Here is a 19,830-nt window from a genome sequence, read left to right on the forward strand (position 1 = left end):
ATAAAAGAAGCTCAGTAAATTGCTACCTACTTGATTTCAGAATGTGCTACTGATGTTATTTGTTGATGGAAAGAAAGTTTGTTTCAGGTAAACATGTGAGCACTTTTTCTACTCATTCTCTTGAGGTTAGAAAAAAAGGAAGAAATGGTTTTACCAACTGGCAAATTAAGATACAACTTAGGTTTGATGTTTTGATGATTCTGACCTCTTAAATTAAACCAGTGGTAGACAAACATTATCAAAAGGCATATTGTCTATAACTAATATTTTTCCATGTAGTATATGAGTGAGTTCTAGAGATAAAATTCAGTAGGATGTAAGTTCTACAGTAATAGATATTTTTATCTACAACTTGAATGCCTAGAAGGCTACCTGGCCTATTATATACACTTGGTGAATATTTGGCAAGCAAATAAATAAAATCAGCAAAAAAGTGGCTCAATCCTTGATATCTAAAAGCAAAACGTGCATTATCTATAATGTTTATCTAAGGTTAAAAAATAAATTATCCACCTAATTAAGAAAAGCATGGATTATGTTAACTAGAAATGAAGTCTAGAATTAAGAATTCCAACCATACCTATCATACTTACTATAGAAATAATCTAATTTTTATTTTAAAGATTCAGTTGAAAGTATTTGACAATATCTTGCATAATGTTTACCACATAATAAGAGCACTTAAGTTTCTCTTCCTTTTTACTTTTCTTTTGAAAAAGCAAAGTGAGTTTTTATTTATTTTTTATTTTTTATTTATTTTTTTAAAGATTTTATTTATCTGACAGACAGAGATCACAAGCAGGCAGAGAGAGAGAGAGGAGGAAGCAGGCTCCTCGCTGAGCAGAGAGCCCGATGCGGGGCTTGATCCCAGGACCCTGGGATCATGACCTGAGCCGAAGGCAGAGGCTTAAACCCACTGAGCCACCCAGGTGCCCCAAGCAAAGTGAGTTTTTAAAAATTTTATTATAAAAATAACTCTATTCATGTTATGAAGAACTATCAATATTAGCCTGGAGTCCACATGATAAAACAGAAAACCTAGGTTTTTGCATTAGACTAAAAGAAACTTCAACTTAAAAGTGGGTGACCTTGGATAAACTGCTTGCCCTTTCTGAATTTGAACTTCCTCAGCTATAAAGTGTAGATGATATCCATTCTCATAAATCAATGTGGGGATAAAATGAGACGATACATCTGAAAATCACTACATTATATCAGGCACACAGTAGATCTTCAGTAGATATTTTTAATTGTATCTTGTGACATGAAGTCATTAAATCTCACATAATATTTCAGCTCATCTGTTTTTAAAACCACAGAAAGCATATGTGCAGTTGCTGGAATACAAAAATGTGATGTCATGTAACATTATTTAATTAATGGTTCTTTGTTTTAGAAAGAAGGAATTTTGAAAGCTAATGCCCCAAATTTGACCCAGAACTCATAGTAATTCTCTGATAGGCAAATAATGAATGACTTGAGAAGTTCAGCACTGTTTTACATGGCTACAAAGCAAAAGATGATCAAATAGTGACAATAGAAAAAATGGTGTGAGGTGAATAATCTTACTGCAGAAAATTTTCTCAAGCCATATTTTCAAGAGAACATATGACCTATCAGATTCATTGAACCAGTCAATGACTGCCTTATTTCAAGTCAATCAAAAGTGATGTGTTTATAGTGCCAGAAATTATGCCTAGAAAGTATTCGACACTTCATACTGAGTCACTTATGTTTTCCCTGGTATATATTCACATGGATAAACTGGTTACATGAAATATACACATATACTGAACAAAACTTTCTCAGAAAATGAGTGGTTCAATGAAACATTATTGTTAATTTGACACTTCACACTTAACCCATGTTTCCCATTTTAAACCAAAAAAAAGGCGAGAGAGTAATAAAATATTCATTAACTCCACTGAAGCCCATTTATAGCAGATGGTCTCTGGAGGGTAAATTTCAAAACATTTGCTAGAGAACACTGTGCAAAGTATGCAGTTGTCCTGACACAGCAACTAGTGTGAAGAACAGCAAACACAATAGTTGTTAATAGTAAGGGAGTAAGTGAATCACAGTGCAGCTTCCTTTTGTCACTTAGTTTAAGAAAAGTTGAGTCACATTTCCTGTTGCTTTTTTATTTGGGGGATTTTATAGGTAGGTAATAAAAGCACAAGGTATATCCATAGTCTTGTCGATATTATGGGAATTCCTAAAAATTCTTAATAACTCTTCTTTCAGGGGTGCCTGGGTGGCTCAGTGGTTAAAGCCTCTGCCTTTGGCTCAGGTCAGCTCAGGTCATGATCCCAGGGTCCTGGAATCGAGCCCTACATCGGGCTCTCTGCTCAACAGGAAGCCTGCTTCCTCCTCTCTCTGCCATCAGCTTCAATGAACTTTATTGTAATCATGTAATCAAAGTAATCAAAGACTAGCATAGTGGATGGACAATAACAGAAGAAGGAGATTCTTCTCTATTTCTGATGATATAAAGAGAAAAGGCTACAATTTTTGACATAAAGAGGAAAGTGTTCCCGAACAATGTTGTTGTTTTTATTGCACTGCCTTTTAACAGATTGCATCATGTGAGGCTCAGCACTTAGAGAAAGTTATCATTTATTTCTCTGCCTCTCCTTTCTCTGTGATCGCTGTCAAATAAATAAATAAAATCTTAAAAAAAAAAAAACTCTTCTTTCTGTATTCTTTAAGTTCTTAGAGAATTAAAATATTTGGGAACATATGGCTAAGGTAATCACCCACAGATCTGTGGGGTAGAAGGAAGGAAAGGAAGGAGGTAAAGTATATATATGTAGATGAATGAATGGAGAGTTGGATGGATGGGTGTGTGGGTAAAGACAGATTGATAACTAGATATTAAAAATATCAGAAGCACACACACATGCTTAGTATCCACCTCAGTCCCTGCACCTTAGTGGTCTGGAGTTCGGGCACGTATGATGTTTCTCTCATCTTTACTCAGGCCCTCCTTGAAAGCCTGTTTGTGCCTAGTGTCCTGTGCACATGCCTTGCAAGCAATGGCGCCGTGAGTCTGACTTCAAGGTACGAGTTGAATACACTGTGGCAGCTACCATTGCTGTTGAGATAACTACGATTCATTATGTAGCCTACAAAAGATTTTATGTTAAAGATCATCAGGACAAATCTAAGGTAAAAACCTTCACATCCAGAAAGACAGCCCCAAGAGAGTACCTGCTTTTGACATGGAGGACTTGGAAAGGTGTGTACTGCCGTTGTTGGAGGTCCCAAAATTTCCCGTTCTGTGATGGGTTTCACACAAAACACAATAAAGAGACTGGAGACAACTTGGGACCTCTAATCATTAAGGGAAAAAAGGAAACTTAAGTGGATAGTCTTGACGATTCAAATCAACGTGTCATATTACCTAATTGATTAATTAGAATGACTATTTCTTCTGTCTAATTCACCTCCTCTGGGTTCTAGATGTAGTATATTGCAAACTACAGCTTTCATATTTGTTGAGTTGTATATCCTTATAAGGTATATGATTGCAAATATTATCTCACATTCCATAGGTTGCTTTTTCAATTTGGCTGATTGTGTCCTTTGATGTGCAGGAGTTTTTAAGTTTGATGTAGTGTTGTTTATTTTTTCTTTGTTACCTGTGCTTTTGGTGTCACAGCCATGAAATCTTTGCTAAATCCAACCTCCTGAAACTTTATTCCCTTGTTTTCTTCTAGGAGTTTTATGGTTTTGGTCTTAAATGTAGGCTTTTAATCTGTTTGAGTTACATTTTGTAAGATAGGGGTCCACTTCATTCTTTGCATGTAGTTACTGCAATTTTCTTTTTCTCTCTACCTCTCCGTCCCCAGGCATTTACATGAAAAGGATATTTTGATTTTTAAAAAAATCATCGCCTGCTATGACTTCATATTTCTCATACTTGCATCTATTGCTTGACATATTACCATCAGCTTCAATGAACTTTATTGTAATCATGTAATCAAAGTAATCAAAGACTAGCATAGTGGATGGACAATAACAGAAGAAGGAGATTCTTCTCTATTTCTGATGATATAAAGAGAAAAGGCTACAATTTCGACATAAAGAGGAAAGTGTTCCCGAGCAATGTTGTTGTTTTTATTGCACTGCCTTTTAACAGATTGCATCATGTGAGGCTCAGCACTTAGAGAAAGTTATCATTTATTTCTCAAAGAAGGAGCAGAAGAAGAGAAGATGTTAAATGTTTGATTTATAAATTATAAATACTGGTAATATAATACTCCATTGTACATGTGAGAGAATGATAACTCTTTTGCAAGAGAGTCCTAATATAATTGCAAGATCTGTTAGGGGATTTGAATCTATTCCCAGCTTGTTCTGTTATGTCATACAAATTTACCATCAGGTAAAAATCCTATCAGGTTGCACAAAGGTATTGTAAGTTAATTAGAATTAAAACCCCTCAAAATCTTGATATTACTACTTTTAAAACATCATTTATTGTCTCAGAGATATCAAGAAACAACCACTATTGAGACTTTATTCTCTGTTCTATGTGAAATCAAATTCTCTCCAGGGTACTTTATATGACTTATTAAAATAGTCTGTTGGTAGGCAAAATTCTTCTCACTGTGACCAGAAGACTTCAAAATTGGTGGCAAAGGAATTTGGATAGTATTAGAGAAAAAGAATCACTGAGTCGGGTATTTGAAGTTAGGTTTAATGGTCTAATTTAATGTGAAAATATAGGTGCAAGCTCAGACATATTTTGATACAAGTATCTGGGAACTAGATATTGAACTAAACAATTTACAGACCTTGAAATAAGTAGAATATTGCTCTTGAAATCATGTTAAGAAGCAAATGTAAAATTGACCACATTGGAATAAAAATAATCATGACTAAAATGTAACTAGGTAATGTATGATTTGTATTTAAAGGAAAATTATTTTCTACATGTTTGATCACTTATATATAGCACTAACATTTAAATAACTGTTTTCTTCCCAAATTTACCTATATTTTTAAAGCAGATAAATTAATCAGAGGCTTTATTAACTAAAGTAGGTCAAATCCATATGCTATGAATGAAAAAAGTACAAGGGGCCTCTAACTGATGACAAAATTCTAATGTTACAGCTCTCAATCAAGATTACTATATTCCACAAGACAGTTGATCATTTTGCTAAAATATTTTCTCCAAAAAGTTCTTGTTTTCTTTTTGGATTTTGTATTTGTATAGAATTTCAAACACTTCCAATGGGCAGCTTCAATTGGTGTTTGTTTAGGCCAAATGATTCATTGTGTTACCATGCTCAGAGGGAAGAATGACAGCTGATAGGCATATTCAGGTCATTCTAGGAGAATTTACAAACAGACAACTAAACAATCACACAAGCACACAAGAACCAACTCTTCATACAGATAAGAATTCAGTCTGTGATTTTTGTGTGTGTCTATCTATTAACTTGAGAATTTAACTTGACTTAATGTTGAAATACCAAAGGCATGAATCGGATTTTCCTAAGAAAATCCTATCCAAACAGACAGACTAGAATACTGATGCACTTTTTCATTAATTTTGCCTGATTTTGAGATAATTTTATATTAATGGTCCACTTGCAAAATGGAGAAAGTAAAAAAAAAAAAAAAAATCCCAAGTAGATTAGCAACCTTCTAATGAGTCTAAAGCAATCATGTGTTGTGTTCTGAACTTTTCACAAACATATTCTAAGCAATTAATGCAATTGTATTTAATCATGAGCACAATGTATTTCAAGTACTACTCCATAGACTATTTGAGCTCTGTCAAAATGAGACACTTTTTAAAAAGTCACTAAAAAAATCATGTTATCCTCAGGATAGCAGAATAGGAATCTTTCCAACTAGATTTCCTCTAAGGCTAAAGTCTACTCATAACCTTATGAAATGGTCTGGTTGTGATTACTCAGAACAAAAGGTTTCTGCATAAAAAATAAGTTCACCAAATTAATAACTAACATCCTACTTCATTTCGTGCTTATGGGAGTATTCCATTTGGCTTCTGAAAACAGGATAACTTTTTATAGAATGACAGAGTTTTAGAGCTAGGACAAAGCTCTGAGATCATTTCTAAGGAATTTGAGACCACAAAGCTTTAAAAAAAAAAAACCAGAAATGAATAAAAATAAAGAACAAGGAAACAATATAGATGACCCAAAACTGGTTCTTGAAAGTATTGATAATAGAACAACCTCTTGCAAGAATTACCAAGGGAAAAAATAGAATATCACAAATAGATAAAACACAAAATAAAAAAAGGGACATATTATACATAGAGTAGACATTTTATAAATCATAAGAAAATACAATGAAAAAAATGAAATTGAAACTTAGATGAGAAGAACCTTTTCCTAGAAAAAATATAAATGATTAAAATATATGCAATAAGAAATAACCCAATTGATCACTACCACTTCAGAAACTGAATCAGAAAAAAAAAATTCCCCTCAAAAGATGCGTGGCCCAGATAGATTTATAGGCAATTTATACAAAACTCAAAGAAATAGATAATTCATATAGAACCTGTGTCAGAGAAAAGAGGAAATCTGCTCAACACATTTTATAAGGCTAACATAATTTTCATGCTAAAACTTGACAAAAAATGTAACACCCAATTTTTTAACTGCTTTCACTTAAAATTAGAAGTGGAAGAACACTGCATATGATACTAACTAGTATTTGTGATTTTTTTCAAGTCACCATAAGAAATTTATACATGTAACCATGCTAACAAATGAAGAGAACAATGGTAATCCTAAAAGGGGCTCCCTTATTAAAATTTCTTCTTAAAGATCTTTCTATTTTAAGTACTCATCCCAGGTAGATTCTCTGTATATCATATATGTCCTCCATAAATCACATGGCAGAAAGCTGAAAATGTTTTAATTCCCTCCAAAATAATTAAACTCTAAAATAAAATTTTAATTACAAATAATTTTTGCTCTCCTTATCACTGAGATCAGAATGCTACTGGGTTGGCGGTCCTTAGAAAATTGCAAACAAGTTTTGAACTTAAAATGTAATAAAAATATATACTACCTAAGCCTATAGAATCTTTGCTGATATTGGCTGGCAGCCTAAATATGATAAGGATCATAATGTAAGAATGACTGTACAAATTCATTACCCAATAATTTACAAAACCCACCCATTAAATTATCGATTGTATAAATTTTAATTAAGAGAATCAAGCAACCAGAGTAGCTGAAGGGAACTCCAATCAGAAGAAGAGAACTTAAAAGTAAGCCAAGCCTCCATCTCTTCTCCTCCTCCTTGTCCTCCACTATACTAAGAGACTTAATTGGCTAACTCACACACAGTTTTACTAAAAAGACTTTGTCTATCTAGATTTCAACAGGATTAGTTCAGGAAAATGAAAATTTCAGGTATATTTTCGAATTGGAATGATTGAGTTCCTGAGAGATGAGTAACACTGTGTGGAGAGATTTGTATATGGGTCATATCATGGACTTGCACCATCAATTTTAGATAAAGAATTTCTAAAGGATGTCCTAGCTTCATTGAGAACATTCAGTCTTTTTTAAGGATGCATGATCATGCTAGGGAATCCAGATAAGGTAATCAATATCTCTTGCCTTAAGGTGATATTTGGTTCCCAAACTTCTGTATAGACAAGTGTTCCTCAGGTGTAAGGCTTCACCTCATATAGATCAATCCACGTTTCATTTTATATGGGTCAAAGCACTTGTTGGTTACAATTTACCTTAACTATCAATTGATTTAGCAATGATAAACATATAGCTTTAATTGTTTAAATCACTCACCAACAATTTTTGGACCATTTTCTGACCATTTTAATGAGAAGATTAAAATGAGAATGCAAATATTACAGATCATAGTTTCTGAATATATGTTTTTTGTTCATTAAACACAGGGTGATTAGATGTTTAAAAAAATTTTTTTTAAAGAAAAATATCTTTTAAAATGACAGCATAAACTTGTATATTATGCTCAACTGCTTTTCTTCTTAAATGCCTAAAAATAAAATAAGCATTACATGAAATAAAACTATTTGCAAGATGCAAATTATTTTTCTTCCTTAGGAATGTAATGCATTATAATTTTAATTCTATTTATGTGATGATTTCTTTCCAAAATCTAAACAAATGCTTTGTTTTCTTTACACAAGGCAATACAAGATGACTCCTGCCCTTCTAGGAAGAATCTCTTACTAAAATGAAAGGTAAATTCTGTGGTCATTTACTATCTTTGTTGTTTCCAACTTCATTTAAAATATGTTTTCTTTAAAAGAGCTTCAATGATTCTTGCAAATAATACAGATGGCAAAAGCACAAAGGAACTCATTTATCACATTAAAGTGGTTTCACAATAGCTTCATCAAAAAGAGTTAAATGAGAATTTTTCATTTTCAAAATTATGTGTACCTAAAATAGAATCATAAATATGCTATCATAGATCTAAAGAAAGACAAGATCTCTTCTGAAATTATAACTATTTATTTTTTGTTCAGAAAATAATTTGCATTATTTTGAAACAAATGAAAGGACTGTATATTAAAGAAATGTAAGTTTAGCTGATTTCATACGATAAGTATTCAATAAGATGAGCATCACCTGAGTAAGAGTCTTCGGTTAAATAGTTCCAAATCTGTAATCTCTATATAGTATGGTAAAGATTGCTTGGTGTTTATTATAGCTGTAAACATTTAATGGCTGATAATTAAATAAACAGCATCCATACCGAATCCTGCAAGACTTAATTAAACATAGCATACTGCAGATGTGAGATTTATATTACTATTTATAATTAAATGTAAAACACAATTGCTCATATGAGTCCATGGAATTCTGAGAAAAATTTGCAATTTTATCTCATTTTAAGCAATTTTTTGTTTTGAATTCCTTTTTCCATATTTTTTATAAAGTGTTTTGTCAACAGATAAAATAATAAACATGTCAAATGTGTTTATGATAGTTGGTTCTGAGTGAAGAAATATTGTTTCAAAAATATTTCTTTACTATATAGATTCCAAAGATACAGCAAATGAAAGAAAGAAAGAAAAATAGAAATAGACCCTCACCTAATTATAAATAATTCAAAGAAAGGAAAATGGAAACTAGTCCAACACTATCATTAGGTATATAGAGACCTAGAAAATAAAATCAAAAGGATTTTATTTTTCTTTAATTTCAGCATCATATGAAGTTCACATATGAATGTTTTTACAAAAAGTCTGAAAAATGTTACAGCATAATAGAGTAAACTAAAAATTTTGTATGGAAAACCTATGAAATACTGAAAAATTTTCAGCCTTTTTATTCACTGTTAAAGATGCCTTTGGTATTTTTATCCAGATAATGTATAGCAAGTACACTAAACATGGAGTATTTTATAGTTGATTACACAGGCTGATTATACATATCATTCAGAGTACCTTTCATAACAGTAATTGTTCAACATCTTATTTGTGATATACTCCTCTGTGGAGTAGGGAAACAAAAATGGAATGTGCCAAAGACTAAATTCAATTTACACCATTCTCCAATCCCATGTTTCCGTAATGTTTCAAGATCACAGATGTTTACAATGAGAATCTTGTCAGTGAGGACTCTGAGACCAGAAATGCAAATGGCTAATGTTCAAGTGACTAACAAAGGATGGTGTAAACCTCCATATTCCTCATCTCCACAAGTATAAAGAAAGGTATAATCTATTTTTAGTAAATTGTAGGAACGAATTACACCCTAATATCTAAATTAATTAGTTGGTCATTCTTGAGGAACACTTTTCCTTGTCGCTATTGTACTGCAAAGAACTACCAGATTTAAAAATCTGTAGGTGGGCTGAGAAGAAACTATAAATTACATATTGCACAAGAAATAATTTGTCAGATCATATATGCTTATTATGTGCATGTATAGTACCATAATTGTCCATGGCATTTTAAAATAGTTGAAACAGTCTCAAAGTTATCTATTGAGAGAATATTCTGATAAAGAGAAATAGATGGATCCTAGCAATGGAGCTGTTCGGGGCTCCATATGCATGTGACAGTTTCTTATTTAGATGTCGCTCATGTTTATGCATGTTCAGAAGAATACAGCTGCTACCCCATTCTGCAGAAATCATAGACACCGGTCAAGTCTACAAACGGTAGCCACATTTGAGCTTGTAATGTATTTATCATGAAAAGCTAGAAGTTCTAATGTTAGGGAGGGGGAAAAGCAGCCCAATTTGCTTTGAAAAGATAACAGACATTTTTTCAAAAAACAAATACTGTATATTCAATTCAGCTCCTTTAGGTGCTTTCATGTTATAGGAATTCTGCTGGTGATGAAAACAGCATTCAGCCAATCAAATGGCGGTACCCTGGTGCCATCCAAAGTAGAAGCCTAGTGTTTAAAATAACCCTGATGAATTATTCATAGATCTGATGTTTATGCAAATTAGAGAATCATGCACCCACCTGACCACCAAGGGAAGAAAAAAAAACACAGGGAAAAAAAAAAAAAACCACCATGCTTTTAGCATTCTCCAGAACCTATGTAATCAAATGATAATATTCTTTCATTAAATGCATCAAGGAATTACAATCCTTACCTGGTTAGTTTGTAGGGCCTTCAGATTTTCTGGATGAAATAACTGACTGTGCGTGCAACCAATAAAACTGAACTGAAAAGCTGATTAAGGGCACTTACTTAATGCAAAGCCACTCACTGAATATTCATATGATGCCTGTGTTTATGCAAATTAAAGCAAAAGAAAGCCCAAGGGGATTGGTTGCCATAGCCCACAAATACTGTGTACAGCAGAAAATATAGAGAGTAGTGACAAATAAATCTTAAAATTCATAGCTTTAGAGCAACAAAGAAGAAATAGTAAAATATTAAAAAGGCTAGGTGAATTACAGTTTTAAAGTGCTTTATTTAATCATATTACTTTAGGGCTATTGACTATTCCTACCGTGTAATGATCTATAATTATCTTAATGCCAAAAGATACAGTCACTTGTGTTTGTCAGCTTTATTTATCCTGTAGTCATTTATATGAGCAGATCCCTTAAGCATAGAAGAGTAAAGAAGAAACAGTTATAATAAAAACAGAATTCAGTACACTAATAACCAAACCCAGGGCCATATGTGGCCCTTTATTAAGTCTTTCATGTAGGGATCCTTTGGTGGTAATATCTTACTAGGAAGTGAAGTTCAATGGAAGATCTCCAACATTAGGTAGAGCTCATTGCTTTCTTAATACTGATATGTATCTGCTTTATTTGAATTGGAGATTATTTTTTTATTAGAAATAGGTATTGTGAATCTTTTGGCCAAGATGATTCTGGCATATGCAGTTTTAAATTCCAAGGATTTTCACTTTTGGAGCCCAAATGCAATAATGTTTTCTGAAATGTGTGCTAATATGTTAGTGTCCTAATCATGAAAAGATGTGAATCCTCACGTATGTATATGAGAACCGATTACAGACATTGACAGGATTCATAATATTTAAATGATACAATGCATGTCTGGCATGAAATGCTTTACATTGTCAAGAAATTCTCCGCTTTTTTTTTTTTTTTAATAAGAATGGAGATGGCTAAAAATGCTGGAATGCATCTGATAGGTATTTTTGTTTGCTTTTTGTTTTTCTCTTTGTTTTCTGGAATATACTTTGTAAACTTCAAAATTATGAGGGCAATGATCCTCATTGCGGTTACCACTGACTAGAAAGTACTTATCACTTCCAGTATTTTCCTAATAGTTCTCACATCTTCACTCCATGGTCACTCTGGTCCCCTTCACATAATGTAATAAATTTTCCAGTACTTTTAAGAAATAAAAATAATTTAAAGCAAACTTAAGCATTTCTACAAAGCTGGCTACATTTATCATAAGTGCTACAAAGACTAGATCCAATGTTTATTTCCTTGATTGTGGTGATGGTATCACAAGTGTACATATGTGTCTGAACACATAAAATTCTACATATCCAAAAAAAAAAAATTCTACGTATGAAATATGGGTAGTATTTTGTATATCAGTCAGACCTCAAGAAAGCCAGAGTGGGGAAGAAGACTGGATCTAATTACTGGACATTGTTTTCCTAGGAGGCATTTAGAAAGAAAGAGATTTCTTTGCGTTAATTTCTTGTTGCCTAATTTCAGCATTCATGATTTCAAATAATTTCCTTTCTTTCATGGTTGCTTATTGGCTTTCCATGAGAGTAATCCTCATAAATGTACATTTATCAATATCCACATGTATTTTCCATAATGGCTATTATGTGTGTATACTAATTCTAATTAATGTCTCCTTAAAGTTCCCTTAAGTTTCACAATTGACTTGCGAAACCATGTGATTGCCCCTAGAAAAAAGTTGGTAAAATTTTAGAAGCCATGAATTTCCATTATTTATTTATTAACCACTTCTTTCATTTAATTTATTGATTATTATATTTACATCTGTTCCAAAATACAGAATAAAAATTAATGGATAGCCAATAGGACATCTACTTAGTAATCATGTAATTCTTTTTCTCCTATTGACTTAAGAACATATTATTCAGAAGGTGAACTGGTAGTTTCTTAGTTTCTAATTAAAGAATCCTAAATTTAAAACTTCTAAGAAACAACATTTAGGTTAATCAGCAACTGTTGCCTTTTATTAAGCTTCTCTATCTATATAAAGATTATTCCTTAAAAATCAGAGCACATAGTTAATTATCTGGTTTCAGATCTTTCTCTAAAAAACATTTCTTCATGTACCTTAATTCTAATAGAAACATGTTTCAGATAAAACACTTCAGTGGCTACTAATGATAATGATAATAATAATTATTATTTGATTTTGTTTTTAATATAAGAATCTTTATTGAAAGGCCCCCAAAACAGGTGGTTCAGTTGGTTATGAATCTCACTTCAACCTGAGTCATGGTCTTGTCAAGCTGCCTGCTCAGAGTGGAGTCTGCTTCTCCTTCTCCCTCCTTCCCATGTTCTCTCTCTCTCTCTCACTCTCTCAAATAAATAAATAAAATCTTAAAAGAAAAAAAAAAGCCCTGGAAGAAATGCTAAGATTAGAAAACCAATCAATAATATAACATAATATCAATAATATAACATTTTCATGTTGGTAAATTCAGATTTTTCTTTTAAACTTCAAAATTTTCCAACTTTCTAATTAAAATTCAAATGCATTTTTACCAATAACATTTATTGCTTGTTTAAGCTACATTAGCTGTGCTTTGGTTGAAAAAACCAAGCCTTCCTTCAGAAAGATATTTCTAGTTTCAAAGAAACAGATCACACACACACACACACACCCCTCAAAAGAACTGTCAGAACAAAATATAAGTGGGTATCATTAATGTCATCCTTTGTCCAATTCTTTGTATCATTAGTGGGGTTTTTCTTTCCTTTTCTTGGATTGAATCTCTTAATCTCTGGCCCTTGTACAACTCTGGGGTATTTCTGACAACTTTAAAATATTTATAAACCAAATCTGAACTGCCCTAGGCCATGGTCCCTTTAGACCTTTATCTTGTATGCATTTGAGTAAGAGTAGCTTATTCGGTGAACTAGGTTCCATGGAAAACCAAAGCGGGATATCCCCCGTGACAAAATCCTATGCTTCTGGAACTCACTTAACTGGTTTAAATGATGGATTCAATTTCCAGGCTCATAATTCATTCAGTTGTTTGCTCTGTGATCACACGTGCTAAAAACTGTAAATTCTTATAAAGTTTCACAAATTTGCTAATTACATTGGAAGTCTGAGTCTCTCTTTTGAAGCCAACCGATTGGGCTGCAGGTCATCAATCCAGACAGAGTGAATGAACATAGAGATGCAACTAAACCTCATTCAGTAAATCCATCTGGTGCAATCGGTAGTCCATTGGTCCAGATATAAAACTGGGCCAAACACTAGCTTCTCCCCTCAAAAAACAAAACAAAACCACCTAAAATTTGTTCTGTAAATGTTTTAAAATTAAAATAAGTTACCAAGATGAAAAATTACAAGATTTTACATGAAAATCAGGTTTGACTTTCCAAGAAAATGAGGAAGTGTGTCTTACTAGGCTGGCATCCCATGAGGTAACAAAACCCCGGAGCTGGTAAGTTTGTTTCTTCTAAGCAGGTGCCCCGGTTTTCCAACTGCCAGGAGTTCTCACCAGGATACTCTGCTTCTTTATGCTCTCCCTTAAGGCATGAATTTTTGACCTGAGCCACTTGAATTGAGTTTTGAATGTGAAGTAGCACTGTTTTCAATCTATACATGTCTGATTTTTATATTTTTATTTGATAGTTGTATGTTTATACATTTGTTGTCCAAAGACTCATTCAGAAGAAAAATAATCTGCACAAAGGGTAGATTACCATAACGTAGCTAGGCTGTTTCCATGTGTACATTTTGACAGTTCAGCTTATGTTAGATATTATCATGCTATCCTTTTTATAACAACATCAACAAAAACATCTACAATAGGAAAGTAAAATAAATCATCAATACTATCTTATAGATTTCTATTTGTAATGGAGAAACAATCTATCCTCTCTGTGATCTCACCTACAATAACTAACAGCCTTTAGGTTTGGGTTGCAGTTTACCTACAGCAGCATTTTCTTCCTGTTTGACTCCTTAGCAAGCATTGCCTACCATATAAGCAAGTCCACCAAAGTTAGATAAATGCCATTCTTTAGTAAGATCATTTGGTAGACTGTTCTTTTCTAGAAAATGTTCTGTCTCCACAGAGGAAAGCTATTTTTAATCAACTCAGGGAGCTTAACTGCTTATTGAGAATTATGGTCTTGTTATACATAAGATGGGAAGCTTACACATAGACATCTAGGTCTTCTCTACCTCAAATTAAAAAGTAGACAACTGCTTGGTTTGCATGAACCCAACATCATGATTATAGAGATCCTCAATATATTCAGCTCTTGACTTTGCTTTTTCCTGACATTTCAAAATTCCTTTTACTGCTTCCTCTCATTATAAGGGCTTTGGATGATGTCTGGTTCACTGAAATTAACTTGATAAATTAATTCGATTAACAGTTTAATAGAAGGGCCAGTGACAGAGAAAATTCGGTTCGAATGAATCTTTCAAATCACTACTTATATACAAGAATCAGCCAAAATGATATTGGCTGTAGTGGCCCCTAATTTAAACTTTAAAAGTGGGGCGGCTGAGTGACTCAGTCGTTAAGCATCTGCCTTCCGCTCAGCTCAGGTCATCATCTCAGGGTTGTGGGATGGAGCCCTGGGTGGGGCTCCCTGCTTAGCGGGAAGCCTGCTCCTCCCTCTCACACTCCCCCTGCTTGTGTTCCCTCTCTTCCTGTCTTTCTCTGTGCCAAATAACTAAATAAAATCTTTAAAAAAATACTTAAAAAGCAAAATAAGGAGATAATCTTGGTAAATTTCATTGCAAAAACATTTACAAAGATGTTATAGATCTCATTTTAGTGAGGAAGCGAGGATCCTTTTTTTTTTTTTTTTTAAGATTTTTATCTATTTATTTGACAGACAAAGATCACAAGTATGCTGAGAGGCAGGCAGAGAGAGGGAGGAGGAAGACGACTCCTCACTGAGCAGAGAGGCCAGTTCGGGCCTTGAATCCCAGACCCTGGAATCATGACCTGAGCTGAAGGCAGAGGCTTTAAGACACTGAGCCACCCAGGTGCCCCAGGAAGCAGGGATTCTAACTGATGACTTGATTTAACCTCTGGTTCAATCCTAGTGTAGGTACTATTGTTGCAGCCCAGAGTCTCATTTCCCAAGATAATTTCTGAACTTTGATATTTTGGAACACAGATTGGTGTTTTGATAAGAATATTTCCAGAAGACTAAACAGCTCCTGTCTTCAGGTTGTTGTCCCATGTCAATCCTGTGCTATGTCTGTTGAAGTCCACTGTAGCTGTTTGCATCACGATCACCCCATCTTCATTGCCATAGCATACTTTTCTTGTCTATCATTTAATCTTTTTTCACATAATTACTTGACTTAAAGGTCAGCAGATTCAATTTCCCCTTCATGTATCTTCCAAGATTCTGCATTTAACATCCTTACTCTAAATATCTCAATTGCATTTCTAGAAACTTTGAACACTGTCATCACCCATGGTACGTCTACAGCATTCTCTCTCCTATACCTACAGCTTGCCTACTTCTTTTCCACTTAACCTTCTTTTAACTTTCATTGGATCTAGGATAACTCTGTTTTTATTTTGCTCTTGTACCAATCTGAATTCTAACAGCAGCCATAATAAATGTACTACAATCCCCTCATTTGTCTACCTTTAGGGCTTTTCTATCCAGAAATAAACCCCACATTCATTTTCTTTACTCCCATTTCCATATAGTCAGACATGAATGTTGAGGCTGGTTTTTTTCTTTTTTTGAGTGCAATCTGAACTCATATTATCACCCTCAATCTCTACAATGAAACGGACACCTCATTCCTTTATACGCACTACTTCCTCCCAGGCGGAGTGGGATATGATGTTGAAAAGGGTATCCCAAGCGCTGGTCATAAATATTTGACATTATGCACCTACAGAAATCTACCACTACATGATATCATTATTACCCAAAATGTTCCTTTGTGCTCCTTTCTGGTCAGTCTCCATCCCTCATGCCTGGCACCAGGCAAGTATAAATCTGCTTTCTGTTACTGTGAAATACTGTATCTTCCTTTTTTCTACATAAAATTCTTTACTATTTCATATCAGTAAAATGTAATCTTTTGTGTCTGGCTTCATTTACTTAGCACAGATGTTTGGGATTCATTCATGTTGTTGTATGTCAGTGGCTTCTCCCCTGTTAATACTGAAAGACGTCCCATTGTATATACACCACAGTTTGTTTTTCCATCTGCCAGGAACTAGACATTTGGATTGTTTCCAGTTTGAGGTGATTATACATGAGTTTTACATGAACATTCGCATACACATTTTTATCTGGATGTATGCACTAATTTTTCTCAGGTAAAGACTTAGGATTAGAAGTGGGGAGTGATGGGATGGTGCAGATTTATCCCCCAAGAAACTTCCAGACCTTTTCAGTCTGTCTGTGGAAGACAGGCTTTAAAGTAGCCCCTTAGAAGATTTCTTCTTCCTCGTGTTCATGCTTTTTTGTAACTCCGTGCCTTGAATGTGGGCAAGATCTGTGACTGGCTTGTAACCAACAGAAGGTGGCAAATGTGAGGGTATGTCATTCCCATCAACACATTATCTTATATACGAATCTCTGCTGGCTGGTAGACTCACTCTAGAGTCACTCTGTACCTTGCTGTCTTTGAAAAAGCCAGCTTCCATGAATGCTACAGCCAAAAAATAAATTCTGCCAAAAACCTGAGGAGGTTGGAAAAGAATCTTAAGCCTCAAATGAGAACCTAGCCCTGGCCACACCTTTATGGCAATCTTGTGAAACCTTAAGCCGAGGACCTCCCTAAGCCATGCCCAGGCTTCTGACCTGTAGAAACCATTAGTTAAAAATAGTGGTGTGTGTGTTTTAAGTCGCTGCTTATGACAATTTGTTACACAGAAGTACAAGAATAATATGTTAGGTGTATCGCTTTGTATTTCCACCAACAATGTGCATTCCAGTTGCTCCACATTCCTGATGTGGTATTATCAGTCTTTTGCTTTTAGTTTTATTTATTTTTTTAAAGGTTTTATTTACTTATATGTTAAGAGAGAGAGAGAGAGAGAGAGAGAATGAGAGAGAACACAGGTAGGGGGAGAAGCAGGCAGAGGGAGAAGCGGTCTTCTGAGTGGAAGGCAGATGCTTAATTCACTGAGCCACTCAAGCATCCCAGTGTTTTGCATTTTAACCAAAAAAAGCTTGCTTGGATTTGATTAGAATGGCACTGAATCTACAGAGGAATTTAGGAAGAATTGACATCTTAATGTTGAGTATACTGATGAATGAACATGGTATATCGCTCCATTTATTTAACCCCCCTTTAATTTTTCACAACCTTTGTAGTTTTCAGTATCTAGGTCTGGCACCTGGATATATTATGTTAAGTTTATCCCTAAATAATACATGCTTTAACACTAGTTTAAATGGTATTTAAAACTTTTAATTTATAATAGTTTACTTGCTGGTATATATACATGAAAATTAGTTTTGCACACTGACCTTGTATCCTGCTATCATGCTGGCTTTAGATTTTACTTGTGGCTTCCCTGGCATTTTCAACAATGGTTTGGATGAGCTGAAAATAACCTTTACTCTGGGGAGTGTTTAGTCCTACATGCTTCTTCTGGGGTTTCTACTGAATTCCCTGAGTGAATTTCAAGAACATCTTTTCTCTGTGTGCTCTGGAAAGTGTTCAGCTGAAATCCCCTGCTGCCTGTTTGCCCTGTGCATACACTTCTTAGTATTCAGCAAAGACTTAAGCAAACTCTTCTGTGGAATTGTGAAGCTCCTCTTCTGCTTACCTCCTCTTCTACATAACTCTGTCCTGCAACTCCTGGCTGCCTCAGTCTCCCTGAACTCCGGTCTCTGTCGATTCAGGAAGAGCAGCATTCTGCTCTCCACGTTTCACAGCTTGCAATTGCCTCCAGGGAGAAAGCCAGGCCATCATAGACTTTACCCATTTTGTTTACCTTAATGGTCCTAAGCTGCCTGTTGTCCAAAGTCTTAAAAACAGATTTTTAAAAAAGATATTTAATCCAGTTTTCTAGTTGTTTCCTATGAAAACGTGACTCCAGTCCCTGTTACTACTTCTTGGCAAGAGATGTACACCTCTGCTTGTATTTGAGACTTGATAAATTCTCCAGTTAGATCCCATTCTCTTTCCTTTTTTCACAGATTACTTGGAATTTCTGGTTGACCGGAGAACATTTTCTTTGTGCTAACAGCATTGAAAAACCACAACCATATTAAGAATTGGAATTACGAATTAAGAATTGATGATGACACAGCCAATAGGCATTTCTTTCAGATACCAACAAGTAAAATAGAAAAATAAATAAGGCTGTGGAGAATTTTTTTAAAATTTTTTAATTAAAAAAAATTTTATAACATATAATGTATTGTTAGCCCCAGGGCTACAGGTCTGTGAATTGTCAGGTTTACATACTTCACAGCACTCACCATAGCACATACCCTCCCCAATGTCCATAACCCAACCACCCTCTCCCTCTCCTCCTCCCCCAGGCAACCGTCAGTTTGTTTTGTGAGATTAAGAATCTCTTATGGATTGTCTCCCTCCTGATCCCATCTTGTTTCATTTAATCTTTTCCTACGTTGTACCTCCACTTCCTCATATCAGGGAGATCATATGATGGTTGTTTTTCTCTGATTGACTTATTTCGCTAAGCATAATAATACCCTCTAGTTCCATCCACGTCGTTACAAATGGCAAGATTTCATTTCTTTTTCCTTTTTTTTTTTTTTTAAGATTTTATTTATATTATTTGACAGACAGAGATCACAAATAGACAGAGAGGCAGGCGGGCGGGGGGGGGGGAGAGGCTCCCTGCCGAGCAGAGAGCCCAATGTGGGCTCGATCCCAGGACCTTGGGATCATGACATGAGCCAAAGGCAGAGGCTTAACCAACTGAGCCACTCAGGTGCCCCAAGATTTCATTTCTTTTGATGGCTGCATAGTATTCCATTGTATATATATATACCACCTCTTCTTTATCCATTCATCTGTTGATGGACATCTAGGTTTTTTCCATAGTTTGGCTATTGTGGACATTGCTGCTATAAACATTCAGGAGCACGTGCCCCTTCGGATCACTATGTTGGTATCTTTAGGGTAAATACCCATAGTGTAATTGCTGGGTCGTAGGATAGCTCTATTGTCAACTTTTTGA

At 34.5% G+C, this 19,830-nt stretch overlaps 1 long non-coding RNA gene across 2 annotated transcripts in view; it reads left to right on the forward strand.

Moving 5' to 3' along the window:
* LOC309860850 overlaps positions 1-18,846 on the forward strand; it is a 56,498-nt gene extending 37,652 nt beyond the window's left edge. The window contains exons 6-7 of one of the 2 annotated variants that reach the window (XR_014309667.1): positions 8,174-8,227; positions 18,818-18,846. This is a non-coding gene — a long non-coding RNA (uncharacterized lncRNA). Of the gene's footprint in view, positions 1-2,980; positions 3,228-8,173; positions 8,228-18,817 lie in introns of those variants that run through there. The other variant, XR_014309668.1, reaches the window with a different exon arrangement.
* The last annotated feature ends 984 nt before the right edge of the window (positions 18,847-19,830 follow it).

Source organism: Mustela nivalis, assembly GCF_964662115.1.
Source record: "Mustela nivalis genome assembly, chromosome: 3".
Classification (NCBI taxonomy): Eukaryota; Metazoa; Chordata; class Mammalia; order Carnivora; family Mustelidae; genus Mustela; species Mustela nivalis.